Below are 13254 nucleotides of genomic sequence, written 5' to 3'. Positions count from 1 at the left end.
ACCACTTTGTAAAAACAGGTTAAAAGTTTATGTAAAAGTTAAACATACACATATGCTATGACCCAGCATTCTACTCTTAAGTATTCACCTGAGAGAAATGACAGCATATGTCCACACACCAACTTGCATACATATATTCATAGGAGCTTTATTTATAATAGCCATAAACTAAACAAAATTCTATCAGTAGTACAAATTGTAATATATCTATGAAATGAAATACTAGTAATCAGCAATGAAAACAATAAAATATGGACAACATGGATAAATCTCAAAATAACTGTTGTGTTACAAGTAATTTAAAATGCATGATACTATCTCTCTAAAACTTTAGTAAGTACAAGCTAATCTATAGTGACAGAAAGGAGACCAATGGTTGTCTACAGAGGAGAACGAGAATAAGTGAGGGATTGCAAATGACCAAGATGATGTGTGGATGCTATCTTAATTGCGGTGATGGTTTCACAAGTGTATATGTATGTTAAAATGCATTTTGTTTTTGAGACAGGGTCTTGCTCTGTCACCCAGGATGGAATGCAGTGGCACAATCTTGGCTCACTGCAACCTCAACCTCAGCCTTCCCAGCTCAAGCGATACCCCTACCTCAGACTGCCAAGCAGTTGGAACTACGGTCATACTCCAGCGTGCCAGTATAATTTTTGTACTTTTTGTAGAGATGGGGTTTTGCTATGTTTCCCAGGTTCCTTTCAAACTCCTGGCCGCCTTCCTTGGCCTTGGGATTACAAGCATGAGTTACCGCACCCAGCCAAAACTCTTAAATTGTGCACTCTCTGTATGTAGAGCTTATTGTACGTCAATTATACCTCATTGAAACAATAAAAAGAATTTGTTTTTTATGCTATTATTATTTCCATATAAATTTTGTAAAAGGATAGACAAATGGACAATTCCACTACTCATTTAGCAAAACAATGTAACTCTATTCCACAACCATGTGTCATTATAAAAATACAAGCTCATTTCAGTTGTGAATATAGTTGCAAATATTCCAAAACAAAATACTAGCATTTAGTTATTAAAAAATAATAAATGCCTTTTTATCAAGTAGAATTTATTTCAGGAATACCAGAATGGTTTAGTAAAGCAATAATGTAATAGAGAAAAATGATGCTAAGACATTAGAAAAAATGAAATTTCTCTTAATATTCTTAAAATATTTTGTTAAAATAAATTCCAATCGTAAACTTACATTCATTAAAGCCATTCACTTTAAAGTCCAGAACAAGATAAAAATACATTGTTAGTTCACATGATTCTGTAATTTATTAGCACTACAATATTTGTTTATTATGTTTAACTTTCAAGGAAAAAAGTAACACTTTTTACAGTGAATTATTTACTTAAAAGGAAATTAATCCAATTAAAAAATCATTTGGATTTTTTTTGAAGTAATAAAACAGTTGTTTTATAATATAGTTTTATACAAATTAAATGTGCCAATATTAATATTCATGGTCTTTTACATCTTGTCATGAGAAAAACTAATATCAGACTAGCCCTCCCACCATAAACAAACTAGAAAACTGAATAAAATATAGGAAACATTTATTTTCAGATACTGGATAGCAGTATAACTGTGGTTCCTAAGAAAGAAAACAAACAAAATTAGCCTTTATGATATATATTGGAGGCTTTGTACCTGGAAGCCCTTTTTTGGTTTATTGAGGTCTTTGTTTTGTTTGTTTCATTGAAACTGAGTCTCACTTTGTCACCCAGGCTGGAGAGCAGTGGCATGATCTCTGCTCACTGCAACCTCCGCCTCCCAGGTTCAAGCGATTCTCTCGTACCTCAGCCTCCCCAGTGGTGTACCACTGCTCCCGGCTAATTTTTGTATTTTTAGTAGAGACTGAGTTTTAACTTGTTGGCCAGGCTGGTCTCAAACTCCTGACCTCGAGCGATCCATCTGCCTAGGCCTCCCAAAGTGCTGGAATTATAGGCGTGAGCCACCACGCCCTGCTGGAAGCCTTTTTCAGATACCAAGAAAGCGACAGACAGTTGAGTCTGGGGGGAGTTGCTGAGGATTCAGAGAGGGGAAAACTGCAGAGAGGAGTTCAGAGATCTGCAAGTGGTCCCTTTGTTGATAAACTTAGGGATTTCACTCACAAAAGACATATTTTATTCAAGGTAAATTGTAACACAAATTTAAAACTTTCTTATATGCCAATGAAAATCTGTTAGGATATTTAACAGACAAATAATCATAACAGAAAAAAAAATCAAAATTCTAGGAGCCAGTTGTACCTGAGTAACATAATCTTTTTGAAGAAATAAACTCTATATTTTTGATGATTTGAATAAATGAAGTAAATGAAAACATATGCCATGTTTCTTTGGTTTTTTATCCCAATGTGTGAGGCCAATAGAAGTGATGTTAAAATACAATATTTTGTTTCATTTAAATAAAAACTGATTTCTAAAATGAAAGATGTCTTTTTTTTCTTTCCAGGTTGTTTTTCATATTTAACCAATGCCTTCCAAAGACATAATAGTTTTCATCAATATACCTAACAAACAGTTGTTCTTTGTAGAGTGTTTGGTTTTTTTAACAAGATACAAATATACTGACCAATAATTATCCTAGAATTTAAAATACAAATTGAAAAGGCTAAGGCTTAGAAATCACAAAAATTTTGACAACTCATGGAAATGATGAGTGTATATTTCAATAATTCTGGAGCTAATATATGATTTTATACATGAGTTTAATTTAAAAGATAAAGGCTATCTATCTTGAAACACAAAATTAGAGACATAGAAAATTCCTTATAATATACAATTACTGCTACTCCTACCTCCTTTCCTTATTTGACATCAATTCCTTACCTAGAAACCAGTGAAGTCTGTTGGGTGAGCCTTTCCCATATATCCACATCTTAAGATTCATCAACCAATAGTAGCAGTCAACCTTGTAAAATAGCTCTAGCTTCATCACTCAAATGTGTTTCTAATTTGAAACTTCAAGCAGAGAAGAGAAATAATTTATTGATCTCTGGTCACATAAGACACTTAGCAGCTAATAATAAGACAGCATTACAAAAAAACTAATAGTTTATTATTTAAAGTCAGGTAAAATTGTATGTTAGATTTTAGTATAGTTACCACATATTTAGACTGTGTCTATAACAAGATATTGGCACTGAAATGAGTCAGTTGAATTACTTTTTAAGAGTATTAGCAAAGTGCTAAGATCTAGCAAATGAGGTAAAAAGGAGGTCAGTGGTGAGATATCAAAAGACATCAACTCCTATCGAGGAGAAATAAAAACATATGTAATTTCAAGATCAAAAAGGGGGAAAACACGAGACCTTAGTGGGCACACACACAAGCAGCTGAACATCAAGAGCAGCAGAGGAATAGAGCAGCAGAGAAATAGAGCAGCAGAGAGCAGCGGAGAGTGGCGGGGTCTCATGGCAGAGGAGGAGGGAAGAGGCATCTGAACATAGGCCGAGAACAGTCAGACTCCAGGGGAAGATCACCTTCCCACTCCATCCCCACCTTCCGGCTCCCCATCCATTTCACTGAGAGCCACATCCACCACTCAATAAAACCTTGCACTCATCCTTGGAGCCCACGTGTGATCCAATTCTTTCAGTATGCTGGGCAAGAGCTCAGGATACATAAAGCAGTCACACTGTCCCTCCACCCTTGCAAGAAGGAAGAGGGTCCACTGAGCTGATTAACACTCATCCCATCTGCAGATGGCAGAGCTGAAAGAGCTTTGTAACACTGGGGTTGCAGGCGCCCTTCCCTAGACATTACCAAAAGGCTGGAGCCCAGAAGCATTGGCCGGCCTCTGCACCTGCCCACCTGCATGTTCCCCCCAGGGGTTTGAGCTGTCACGTGATGGAGCAGGCGAGCCACACCCCTGTCGCACACCTGCAAGAGGAATCGGGGAACTCTCCCGTTTCAGTATGGACTGAGTTTGAGCCTTCCTAGTTGAGGGACAAAAATTATTAAAACTACTTAAAAGTTCCACCTTTTGAGACTTTGGGCACAAATCTCTACCATACGTAAGTGCTCAGGATTCAAAATGTGACAAAGATGTTGAATAAACATTTCTGTGTTTATCTCCATGGAATCCAATCAAGTATCAGGGGAAATTAACTAGTGAAAGCAAGAATCATTGATGATAAAGGAGGGTGATGAGGCTTACCTGAATGGCCTTCCAGGTGTAAGATTTAGAAAAGTAGAGTCTAGAACATGAAAGAAATAATCAGTTCTGAGGCATAAAGTAGCTTGGTGCCCCAAGGAACTGAAATAACATGCCTCTGCTGGAGCATAGAAAGGACATGAATTCCATGTAATCAAACATAAAAGATAATTTATGTAATGAGTCAGATTACACAGGACCTCGTGGACTGTGTTAAGGGTAAGTGCATTGGGATGGTCAGGCGTGAAGGTCTTTGAGCAAAGGAACTGATTTGATCCAAGTTACTTTTTACCACTGTAAAACTTAAATTCAAAGTTCACCATTTTTAAAAGTAAGAAAGCAAACAGGAGGGAGGGAGAGAGGGAGAACCAGTCTATTGATGGAGTCTATATCACAATACAATACAGTCAAATTTCTCTCCTTTTCTTTTCTTCCTCTCTATATATTTTAAAAACCAAAAATTATGATATGTATGCATATATATCATTATATATAACATTTTATATACACACATATTTCATATAAATATATAAAACATTTCAAACACACACACATGTTTGGGGTTTTTTGTTGTTGTTCTTAGAAGGAAACAAATCAACAACCATAATTTATATACTGATGGTGTATGAAAGATGCCAATACAGCTGGAGGAGAGGAGAAAGTTATATACAAGGAAAATGGTGGGTTAGTGATAAATGTTGTTACAGAATTCATCAGGTTCAGAGAGTTGTAAGTAATGGTCTAGTACCTTGAAGTAGAGATTGTAGATTGTAGAAAATGTGATCATACTTTGTCAAATTTTTTTGATACTGAAAGGAAGCATTACTCATAATTACACTGGGAAAAAGAAGAGTAAATAGATTTAAACTAGAATGAAATACCCTAGCTATATTAGAATGTCTCTTATTGCTTTTAGTAAGTGTGATAGGGATAATTTCTTTAATAATTTACAGGAGATAAGGGAGCTAAGCCTATTGCCTATGGCATCATAGTAGACCCTTCTCAAGGGTAACAAAAGTTTAGCACCTCCCCAAAGTCCATCCCTGAGTGAAGATTAGAAAACTTAATTTGGAGTAGAGGACAGAAACTGGAAGGAAGGTGGAAAGTTTGAACATGATGAAGGGTAATGGGAAAACTTTAAGTTTAGAAAAACTTGACAGGTAGCCTCAGAATCCAAACATTCCTTCTGGGAGAATGTGATTTGGCAGAGCTGAATGGTAACACCCATGGGATGGTTCCTCAGAAGCATTTCATGATCAAGACATGAATTGTGGAGTCCATTACCATCATAGGTTTTGTAGAAGTTATGCCCCACACTTTAGAATCTTATTTAAACTAAGAGAGATTCCTTTGGAAAAACAGAGTCGCCACTATACACTTAGGCCTTTGTGCCTTTCTAGAGCTTTTACTATCATGTGTCCTATCAGCAAATTTTCCCCCAATTCATTCCACAGGGTAAACTAGGTGATCTTTGGTCTATGATATGACTGGCTGTAGCATACACAAAAGCCCCAGAGGATGGACCTGGAAAACAAACTGGGAAAGACACAGTGTGTAGAGTGACCATGTTCCTATCCACAGAATGGGCAAGACTACAGAAGATAGTGTGATCCAGCACTTACTGGCCACAGAGACCACAAAGAGATAGACTTGGGACACAAGCCAAGTAACACACTACAAATATCTCATGTTCTTGATAATCTCAAAGTCGTAGCTATTTGAGAGCAGATTCAGTCTTTTTTTTTATACAGTATTCTTGCCAGATACATAGGAGAGGCTGGGTATATTTTGGCCATCTTCCCCTCAATAGTCATAACTGTCCAAGAACAACATTACTAATATAATATCCTTACAGACTTTGTAGCTTAAAAACTTAGTGAGGAGAGAGGATTTTTATTAAGCAACTATTATTTTCAAGACAATGTAGTTATTGGAAAATTGATATGAGCTCTCAAGATTCCGCAGCGGGGCAGAAGTATTAAAAGTGCATAAGTCCAACTCTCTTCCAGTCAAATCTGAGACAATGACATATGGCACCAAATGACAAAGAGAAATGGATGTTCATTCCTTTGAGCAAAACCTGGCAGCAATATAGTGATTTAATGGCATGAGAAACTTGGAGGCTTATCACGCAATAACCAGTCATCACAGGATAGTAATCAGGGATGAAAAAGAGAAGAGAAAGATCCATTTGACTGCTTTTTTGGGCTGGCACTTCACCTGTGATTTTCTACCTACTATCGAGCATAACATTCTCAGACAAGCTGATATGAGTAAATATTGGATCAGTGTTAATGGTTGGGGAAGGAGAAACATAAAAGGGAGACTCACCTGATTTACTGGGATCCTTATGTTTCTAATGATACAATAGAAAGTTCATGGGTTTTGGGTCACAATTCTCTATACATGGATTCCAGCTTTTGTCACTGCTTAGATGAGACTTGTCATGTGACTTACAAACCTCAATTTCCTCATATACATAGTGGATCTAATAACATCTACCTCACAGGGTTTCTGTGCAAATTAAATAGGGAAGAACAATTAAAGAATTGTTATTCTGCATGGCGCTTAGAAGTCATTTACTATGGAGCTAGAGGAGTACTGCAAATGCTGTATAAGTTGCTCACAAGAGTGCAATAATGTGATCTGAACTCAAGTCCCACACAAGAACAGCTAGAAAGAGCCATTTCCAAGTTACATTTTAAGATCACTCTGACAGCTGATTAAATAACAGAACGAAGAAGTGGAGATATAAAGCCTTTGAGACCAGTGAGCAGGGTACAATAATCTGAGTATGAGATGCTTATGACTTGGAAAAGGGAGGTCGGGGTGTGATTGAAAAAAATGTGGACAGATCAGTTGCCTCCTGTGAAACATGGCATCAATCTGATCTGGTGATAAATCAGAATTGGGAGGTGAGAAAAACGGTCAAAGAACATAAATTTTGGCGGGGAGAAGATCATTTTCAGAAATGTAAGGTTTACAAATAGAAGCAAAAAAGCGTATTTTTAAATCTCTTGCACTTTATATGGAAATGGAAATGCTCATTCAACTTGGTCAATCACATACTTTGCTACTCTAAAAGGTATTGCAATAGTTTAGAACTTCTTAGTTAATTAAACTTTTATTTGCCTTATTTAGATAGCACCTGATATATACATAAAGCATTCAGAATTCTCAATTCAGGTGTAATTTTACCAAACTTGAAATATCAAACAAAATGCTATCTGTCATTGTAACCTCTATCAAATCTTATTACTCCTTACAATCATTCAAATTCCAATGGCCTTTTTGTGTTTTGTGATTTAATAAGCCATATTAAAATGTGTATCTTAATTATACACTTCAGCTAACTCATGAATGCATATACTACAAGTGTTCATTTCACAATCAGACAATTATTTACTACACTCTTGAATTTATATCCAAAGATCTACAATTTAAGGAAAGCAGTTCTTTGCAATGTATAATATTAATGATGCATGAGAATGTTTACAGAGGGCTGAACTAATAAAATCAATTTGAAATCAGTCTGTTAAGTGTGTTTCCTCGGTTGGAATTGGCAAACCAACCAGTAGGAGACAACGAAACAGAAAAAGGAAGGAAAACATCTTGAAACAACTGTTATTCTTTTGAAATATCAATTTTTGTAGCATTAACTTGTGTGCTTTACCATGTGACTTTTATTAACATTTTTTCTAGTGTATCACCAGCTATTTTAATGTTATGTATTTATTGCAATTTGATAGCACCACTCCAAGCTTATAGAATACTTGCAGAATATGTACTTCTTAAGTATATTTTTCTTAAACAGATGTTTTTACATACATATGTAATTATATATATTAGATATATATTAGTATATATGTTATAACATAGAAATTATAAGATGCATTATAGATATAAATCATATTACTTTCAAACATACACCTAAATCTATAATTCAAAATTAATATTTTTTGCTTAGCTTTTATCTCCCTCCCAACTGGGTGTGGTGGCTCACGCCTATAATCCCAGCACTTAGGGAGGCTGAGGCTGGTGGATCACCTGAGGTCAGGAGTTCAAGATCAGCCTGGCCAATATGGTGAAACCATCTCTACTAAAATTACAAAATTAGCCAGGTGTTGTGGCGGGTGCCTGTAATCCCAGCTACTTGGCAGGCTGAGGCAGGAGAGTAGCTTGAACCCAGGAGGCAAAGGTTGCAGTGAACCGAGATCTTACTATTGCACTCCAGCCTGGGTGACAAAAGTGAAACTTTGTCTCAAAAAAATAAAAAAATAAAAATAAAACACTCCCCTAGGATAGCTTTGATATGAAGAAAGTTAAAATTATCTATTCCAACAATTATATTTTATAATTGAATAAACCATAATTCAAAAGTTAAATGATTTATCCAATATTACATATTGACCAATTCCATGTTACAATACCTAGTGATCTTTCAGTCTTTCTTTTTCTGCATATGCTCCATTCTTTCCAGCCTCCTTTATTTCCTCTTTACTGTTTACACAGTGAAATGTGTAGCAAAAATAGGTATCTTAAGAGATAAATGGGATACAGGATACAAGGATTTCTTCCTGTAGTCAATATGCTTAAGAGTGTTGATTTTAGAAAGAAACATGGAGGTAGTTTATATCATCCAAATTTATAGGTAAATTGAAATCATAAAAATTTACCCAGAAACCACATTATTCACTTATTTAACTGCACTTACTATGTGACAGGCACTATGAATTTTTCTGGATATTTAAGACCAACAAAACAGGCTAACTATAAAGCTTACAGTGGACTGAGGGAGACTTAAGCTAAATGTCTCTTAAAATTTCTGTATTTATAATCAATATCGGTAAGTGAAGAAAAATCAGTTAATGGATATTGACATAGAAAATTAGGAGCAACTGGGAAGGAAGGCTTTCTTTCTACAGATTGGTCAGAGAGGACTTCTCCCTGACAAGGTGCTTTTATGTGAGGCTAAGAACAATTGAGCCCTGTGAAGAACTGGGTGAAGGGTGACATGAGCAGTGGGAAGGGCTTGAGTTACAGGCTTGAGGAGGGAAAGTCTCGGACATATTTGACGACCTACTGATGTCCAGTGCATTTGAAGAGTAGTAAGCAGGGGAGAGAGAATCACCCAAAGAGGTAGAGAACTCACATGGGCGTGAGTAGTTCCTGTAGAACACCAGTTTCTTCTTCTTAGGCTTAGATGAAGCTATCATTACCTCCATAATTTCTCCACCTGTTGTTTATGATTAACCACACCATGGGCAAGTCGTATTTGTACAGTCATTTGCATATCAAAATCACGTTCGCACATTTGTCATTTTATTTAGTCCTCATGTGAAACTTCTAAGGCAGCCAGATCAGGCTTTAAAAGCAGAATTTACACAGGAGTTAACTGAAGTCTAGGTATAATGTTGTATTACTGTGTTGTGTTATGCATTTTATAACATAGGTTTTGTCAACACTTTCTATTTTTTGTGTTTTGTTTTCATTTTCAAATCTAACTACCTTATGTTCTAGTGTGCAGTTTTCTACCTTGTGGATAATCCTTAGTGTTATCAAATATCTTTTGTGTGCAGTTTGCAACTGCCCCATTTGCTTGTGTCAGCTATTTTTGTGACTCTTTCTGACTCACACAGGAAAAGCCATTTTTATCTCTAGTAACCCCTTTAGGTTCCATAAAATTCCCATAGTTTTGTTTTGGAAAGAAAAATTGTGAAATATTCAGTCATATTCTTAGCTATTTTCTTAGAGTCTTCAGGGTGTATGTCTAGAGGGACCTCCCAGCATAGGGGAATTGCTCACATGGGGACACTGAAAGATAAAACCCATGGTTCCCGGCCTGGCACTGTGGGGGAACTTTGTGCTAACACTGCATTCTTTTCATAATAAGCTCTGCAAGAAGACACAAAGTAGCAAAGTCCAGAAATTGCTCTGATATATCATAGGGCCTGATATTAACTTGAAAAGTAAACTCCATAATAGTAGAGTAACATAGAACAGAAGAACTTTCTGACCTTCCCTATGGTGTTATAATATACTTGGGTTTGCTAAGAAAGAGGAGGTTATTTCCCTTTACATTTTTATTCTTTGAATTCTAATATTTTCCATCACGTGGAAGTGGAACTCTGAAATGTATAAATGTACTTTTTAAATGGGACTAGTTCATACACAATTGTTCATTTATTAAAATTATTTTGAGCACCTTCTCTTGCAAATACTATTCTAGGTACTAAGATTACAAATAAAGATTAATGAAGAAGAAAAATAAGCAGACATTGTCCTCAGGGTGCTAGAAGAAGGGACAGATAATTAAAACATGCAAGTTATACAGCCTAATAAGCAACACAAATTAGAATATGATAAATGCTACAACAGTGGTACACACATGGTAATTTTTACCAAATAAGAATTGCCCTTGACGCAGACTAAAGGAATAAAGTAGGATGTCTTAAAGGAGATGATGGCTGAACTGAAACTAGAAAGACAAGTAATAGGTTAAAATTAAGGTTCAGAAATTAAAGTACTTGATAGATTTCATATTAGGACATCTTATTATGAATAAGCAAGAGACATTATATAAGGAGTAAAATTTCAGGAATTAGATTACCCAAGGACAATTTAATGACATACTGCTATTATATCAGCATCAATTACTGTCTAAAATAATACTCTGTTGTATCTTTTGCACTTTTTGCAGACTTTCAGGTACAAAAATATCCTTGCCTACATTTGTATCCCACCATCTCTATCAAACTTTAGAGTAACTAACTTTATAGTAAACAGCTTCTAGGTTTATTTTACCCTATCGAAGCTTCAAAATAAAAGAGGTCTCTTTGTGGTTTTTATTAAAAAATACATATTTTAGTCTAAACTTGCTGCTGTATAAATTTTCTAAATTTGCTTTTGAAGGAAAAACCCAGATAGTGGCTTATTGGCTCCAAAGAGCTCAGAGCCTAATTACCCCTTCTCTATAAAACCCATAAAACTTTTACCGTACTATAACTGTTATTCTTTCTGTTATTTTTGTTAATAAAGACAAAACAAAACAAAATAGTCCTCCTGGAACTGGTTACACATCAGGGTCTCATCAAGTTCCACAACAGTGAACCTCAATTTTGTAACTACTGAATATTTATTTTCTTTCGATATAATTGCCCCATGTTTTTGCATATCTTCCAATAATGTCCTAAATTATGCTTAAAATGTCATACTAACTAGACTGGTAAAACTGTAAGCTACTAGAGGCTTTGGATATTTTTAAATCATCTTTTTAAACATTTAGAAAAATAAATTGAACTTGAAGAAAGTAAAAATTATGTGGTTAGCACAATATTTTAAATCAAACCCATTATTTGTAGAATTATAATAATTAACACGTAAAGTAGATCTGGAAGTAATCTAATCAGCTTCACATTGCAAAAACAAAACAAAAGCAAAACAACAACAACAACAACAAAGAAACCTCATACGGTATCTTTGAAGAGGAACACAATAGTGACATGTTTTTATCTGTTTGATGAAAAGCTAACAGAATTCATTTTGGAAAAGTGATAATGGCTTTTCATGTATATCTTTGGTCAAATCTTATAAGTAAACAACCTGATAACTGTTAATATACTTCCTTTTATAAATGAATAAATGACAAAAATAACTAACACTTTTTAAGCAATAATATACAACAGGCACTGTGTTGCTTTACATATGTTGTCTTTTTAGTTCTATAATAAAGGAATAAGGTAAGTTCTCAGCAATATCCTTGGAAATTCGTTACACAGAAAAGTAATTCACTTGACTTTGGACCTGAATATAACAAGTGGCAAAGTTAAGTACTCATAAATAACAGGCTATATTGCTTTCTTAATATGTTATATAGGTTATGCTAACTCTTAACTTTACCCCTAAGTAAACTTTTATATATTGTTATATTTTTCCTCTTGTATATTAAAATTTCATTTTTATGCTTTTGATAGATGACTACTTTGCAAGGACTTTCAATTTTTTAATTTCTCTTTTTTTTTTTTTTCTTTTTTTTTTGAGACAGAGTTTTCTTGTCACCCAGGCTGGAGTGCAATGGCGCAATCTCGGCTCTGCCTTCCAGGTTCAAGTGATTCTCCTGCCTCAGCCTCCAGAGTACCTGGGATTACAGGAACCCACCACCATGCCCAGCAAATTCGGCTAATTTTTGTATTTTTAGTAGAGATGAAGTTTTTTCATGTTGGCCAGGCTGGTCTTGAACTCCTGACCTCAGGTGATCCACCCACCTTGGTCTCCCAATGTATGTGATTACAGGCATGAGCCACTGCACCTGGCCAAATTTTTAAATTTTTCTAATCTCTAGCTACTTAGTAGGTGCAAGTATGAGAATACAGAAACACAATAGCATCTTTACTTAAACAGTCACTGTATTAGTTTGTTAGAGCTGCTGTAACAAAATACCACAAACTGGGTAGCTTTAAAACCGCCTTTGCAAAATTATGACTGAAACAGTGAAAAAGATCTAACCTAACCAACTCCATCTTGCTTCTAACCTTTAAGCTGTCCTTGCTCATTCCTGGGCATATGCTGAACTAACTTTGGGAGGAACTTAGTTTTTAGTTTAAAACAAAGACGGTAACAACCCTTTCCCAAAACAACCCTCCTCTTGCCTGGGGACTAGACTGCCTTTGTAGGACAAACATTAGCCACAGGATTAGAAATTAAGATTTAGGAGTCATACAGCTGGAGGATACAAGATTCTCACCCTCCCTAAACTGCTTCTAAAATCAGTACCTGAGATATTTTGCAGACCCTGCACTTGATGGATCAGCTGGCACCACATGTATGTATTAACTGGCTCATCTGATCTTGTAGACCCCACCCAGGAACTGACTCAGTGCAAGAGGACAGCTTCAATTCCTTATGACTTCATCCCCTACCTAACCAATCAGGATGCCTGGCTCACCGGCTTCCTCCCACCCACAAAGTTGTCCTTACAATTTCTGATCCCCAAATACTTGGGGAGACTGAATGGAGTAATAATAAAACTTCCCTTTAGTCTCCTGCACAGTCCTGCACTCTGTGTGAATTACTCTTTCTCTACC

The 13254-nt window shown here is 35.7% G+C and overlaps 1 long non-coding RNA gene across 2 annotated transcripts in view; it reads right to left on the bottom strand.

Annotated features, from left to right (window-relative positions):
- Positions 1-13040, bottom strand: part of LOC129047739 (uncharacterized) — a 67438-nt gene extending 54398 nt beyond the window's left edge. The window contains exon 1 of one of the 2 annotated variants that reach the window (XR_008509507.1): positions 12944-13040. This is a non-coding gene — a long non-coding RNA (uncharacterized LOC129047739). Of the gene's footprint in view, positions 1-2844; positions 2954-12943 lie in introns of those variants that run through there. The other variant, XR_008509506.1, reaches the window with a different exon arrangement.
- Positions 13041-13254: the final 214 nt, after the last annotated feature.

This window comes from Pongo abelii, chromosome 13 (genome assembly GCF_028885655.2).
Source record: "Pongo abelii isolate AG06213 chromosome 13, NHGRI_mPonAbe1-v2.0_pri, whole genome shotgun sequence".
Taxonomy (NCBI): Eukaryota; Metazoa; Chordata; class Mammalia; order Primates; family Hominidae; genus Pongo; species Pongo abelii.
The sequence above is the reverse complement of the archived record's forward strand: the minus strand, read 5'-3'. Positions and strand labels throughout refer to the sequence as shown.